The 4,095-nt window shown below is 44.0% G+C and overlaps 1 pseudogene; it reads left to right on the top strand.

Moving 5' to 3' along the window:
- Positions 1 to 253: 253 nt before the first annotated feature.
- On the top strand, positions 254 to 674 carry LOC108300144 (annotated as a pseudogene).
- The last annotated feature ends 3,421 nt before the right edge of the window (positions 675 to 4,095 follow it).

Genomic DNA, 4,095 nt, shown 5'->3' with positions numbered 1-4,095 from the left:
GTCTCACTTTGTTGCCTCGGCCCACTGCAACCTCTGCCTCCCGAGTTCAAGCAATTCTCCTGCCTCAGCCTTCCAAGTAGCTGGGACTACAGGCATGTGCCACCACACCTGGCTTTTTTTTGCATTTTTTAGTAGAGACAGGGTTTCACTTTGTTAGCCAGGATGTTCTTGATCTCCTGACCTGTGATCCACCTGCCTTGGCCTCCCAAAGTGCTGAGATTACAAGCATGAGCCACCGCGCCCGGCCCTCTCTCTGGGCTTCTATTTCGACCACAATGATGTGGTTCTGGAAGGCGTGGGCTACTTCCTTTGTGAATTGGCCATGGGGAAGCATGAGGGCACCAGCATCTCTTGAAGATGCAAAAGCAGCGTGGTGCCATGCTCATTTCCAGGACGTCCAGAAGCTGGCTCAAGATGAGGGGGATAAAACCATAGATGCCATGAAAGCCACCATGGCCCAGGGGAAACATCAGAACCAGGCCCTTTTGGATCTTCATGGCCTGGGTTCTGCCCACACAGAGCCCCATCTCTGTGACTTCCTGGAGAGTCACTTCCTAGACAAGGAAGTGAAACTCATCAAGAAGACGGTGACCACCTGACCAACACCCACAGGCTGGCTGGCCCCAAAGCTGGGCAAGGATCACTTCAAAAGGCTTACCCTCAAGCAGGACTAGAAGCTTACTGAACCCAGCAATTTCTGAAGGGTCCCCTCCAAGTAACATGGGCTCTGCCTAGCCTCTCCCTTCAGCCACTATGCAACATTTTAACTACCTGGCGCCTTCTCTCAGCCTTGGACCACAGGGAAATACAGCTTTTTGGAAGAAGCAAAAGAAAAAAAATTCTTCAGGCAGAAAGAAAAGAATACATAATGGAAAGCTGGAATTACACTGAGAAATGAATATCACCAAAAGGGTAAATAAATTAGTAAATACCAATTTATTTATTTATTTAAAAAATCAGCTGGGTGTGGTGACTAATGTCTATAATCCCTACACTTTGGGAGGCCAACGTTGGTGGATTGCTCAAGCCCAGGTATTTGAGACCAGCTTGGGCAACATGACAAAACCCCATCTCTACAGAAAATACAAAAATTAGCTGGGCATGTTGGTGTGTTCCTGTAGTCCTAGCTACTCAGGAGGCTGAGACAAAAGGATCACTTGGGCCCAGGAGGTCAAGGCTACAGTGAGCCGTGATTGTGCCACTGCACTCCAGCCTGGGTGACAGTGAGGCCTTGCCTCAAAAAACAAAACAAAACAAAAAAACCCACATTAAATGGATTGATTATTCCAACTCAAAATAATGTACATAGAATTTTTGTTTGTTTTTGAGACTGGATCTGTCTCTGTCGTTCAGCCTGGAGTGTAGTCGTGAGATCATGGCTCACTGCAGCCTTGAACTCCTGGGCTCAAGAGACCCTCCTATCTCAGCCTCCCAAGTTGGTAAGACTACAGTCACATGCCACCATGCCTAGCTAATTTTTACATTTTTTTATGGAGACAGGATCTCACGAGGTCAAGAGATCGAGACCATCCTGGTCAACATGGTGAATCCCCATCTCTACTAAAAATACAAAAAAAAACATTAGCTGGGCATGGTGGTGCGTGCCTGTAATCCCAGCTACTCAGGAGGCTGAGGCAGGAGAATTGCCTGAACCCAGGAGGCGGAGGTTGCGGTGAGCTGAGATCGCGCCATTGCACTCCAGCCTGGGTAACATGAGTGAAAACTCCATCTCAAAAAAAAAAAAAAAAAAAAAAAAAAAAAAAAAAAAAAAAAAAAAAAAAAAAAAAATAAATAAATAAAAATAAAAAAATAAACTCTGTCTCAAAAAAAAAATCTGTTAAGAGGATAGAGCTGTTAAGCATACTTACTATAATAAAATTAAGAAGAAGAAGGCAGAAGGAGGAAAAAGGAGAGGAAGAGAGGGAGGAGGAGATGGAGGTGGAGAAGGAGAGGGAGTATGGGAAGGAAGGGAAGAAGGAAAAGAGAAGGAGAGGCACCAGTAAGTTCTCCTTGCCTGACTTAGGTTTTCCTATTCAAAAAGAAAATCCTTAAAAGCTCCTTGGGTGACTTTTCCTGAAATCTCATTGATCAGAACTTGATTTACTTGATCCTCTCTAGCTCAAGAGAGTGTGGGAAACTAAATATATTGCAGAGTACAAGGAGATTGTCATCACTGCCTTAGATTAATTACTCATTCCCCAGGACTAGGTATATTCTGTATCCTTACCCTAGAAAAAAGAACCAGGGCTTTATTAGAAGAAAAAGGGAAAAAAAAATAGACTTTCGTTATTTTTATTTTTTATTTTTATTGTTTGAGACAGGGTCTTTCTGTGTTACCCAGACTGGAGTGTAGTGGTACCATCACAGCTCACTCAACCTCCCAGGCTCAAGTGCTTCTCACACTTCAGCCCCTCAAATAGCTGGGACTACAGGCATGCGTCACCACACCCGGCTAATTTTTGTATTTTTTGTACAGATGGAGTTTTTCCATGTTGGCCAGGCTGGTCTCAAACTCCTGGGCTCAAGCCATCCATCTGCTTTGACCTCTCAAAGTGCTGGGATTACAGGTATGAGCAACCATGCCTGGGAACAATGGCCTGTTGCTAGATAAGTAAGAGTATTAACCAAGAAGTAGGTGGATTTCCCTATGGAGAGCATTTAAAATGAATTAGAAAAGAAAATTAGACATGGGGTGAAACCCTAAAAGAGAATAATATCTGAAGAGATGTTAAGAAGTAAAAGAGATTGTGCGGGATTGAGAAGGCAGACTCTGAAAGGTAGTAGGTAGGCTAACACCATGTCACTACAAAGAAAATGGTTCCGTGTTTTCACAGAATGTATCCCGGAGAAGAGTAGCTAAGACTTATACACCAGTAATTATAGGAACAGTACTGTATTAGTCCATTCTCATGCTGTTAAGAAAGACATACCTAAGACTCGGTAATTTTATAAAGGAAAGAGGTTTAATGGACTCAGTTCCACATGGCTGGGGAGGCTTCACAATAATGGCAGAAGACAAGGAGGAGCAAGGCATGTCTTACATGGATGCAGCAGGCAAAGAGATGGTGAGACCCAAGTGAAAGGGGTTTCCCCTTATAAAACCACCAGATCTTGTGAGACTTATTCACTACCACAAGAACAGTATGGGGGAAACCACCCCCATGATTCAATTATCTCCCACTGGGTTCCTCCCACAATACGTGGGAATTTTAGGAGCTACAACTCAAGATGAGATTTAGGTGGGGACATAGCCAAATCATATCAAGTACAAAAGTTGCTGTGGGCCTATAAGCAACTTTGGCACTATTGACATATGGGACCAAAAAAATTTTTTTTTTTTTTTTTGCGCTAGAGTTTCACTCTGTTGCCCAGGCTGAAGTACAGTGAAGTGATCTTGGCTCACTGCAACCTCCACCTCCTGAGTTCAAGCAATTCTCCTGCCTCAGTCTCCCAAGTAGCTGAGATTACGGGTGCCTGCTGTCATGCCTGGCTAATTTTTGTATTTTTAGTAGAGACGAGGTTTCACCATGTTGGTCAGGCTGGTCTCAAACTCCTGAACTCAGGTGATCCTCCCACCTCAGCCTCTCAAAATGCTGAGATTACAGGTGTGAGCCACTGCACCTGGCCAGATAATTCTTTCTTATAGAAGCTTTTCCTGTGCATTGTAGGATGCCTGGCAGCATCCCTGGCCTGTACCCTTTAGGTGCCAGTAGCAAATCTGCCCCACTCCCCTAGGTATTATAATAAAAATGTCTTCAAACATTGCCAAATGTCCCCAGGGGGACAAAATCACTCCTAATTGGGAATCACTTGCCTATAACAAGGAGTGCTTCAGAAAAGACTGCAAATGGGGCAGTAGTAATTAAAATGGATCTTCAAGACTGGACATCATTTAGGCAAGCAAAGTCAGAGGAAAAGAAATTCCAAGCAGCATTTGTGCAGAAGCAATGATGGAAGATTTCAGGTGCGCTTAGGCACACAGCATGTACTTATGTCATGCTCTCACCAGAGCATCTGAGTGCAAGTTACATGATTTTAAACAGGAGAAAAAAGTCTAATCAGAACAGAGGTCTAGGGAGATTACTAGCCATCTCT

This window comes from Cebus imitator, unplaced genomic scaffold (genome assembly GCF_001604975.1).
Source record: "Cebus imitator isolate Cc_AM_T3 unplaced genomic scaffold, Cebus_imitator-1.0 Scaffold25, whole genome shotgun sequence".
NCBI classification, from domain to species: Eukaryota; Metazoa; Chordata; class Mammalia; order Primates; family Cebidae; genus Cebus; species Cebus imitator.
The sequence above is the reverse complement of the archived record's forward strand: the minus strand, read 5'-3'. Positions and strand labels throughout refer to the sequence as shown.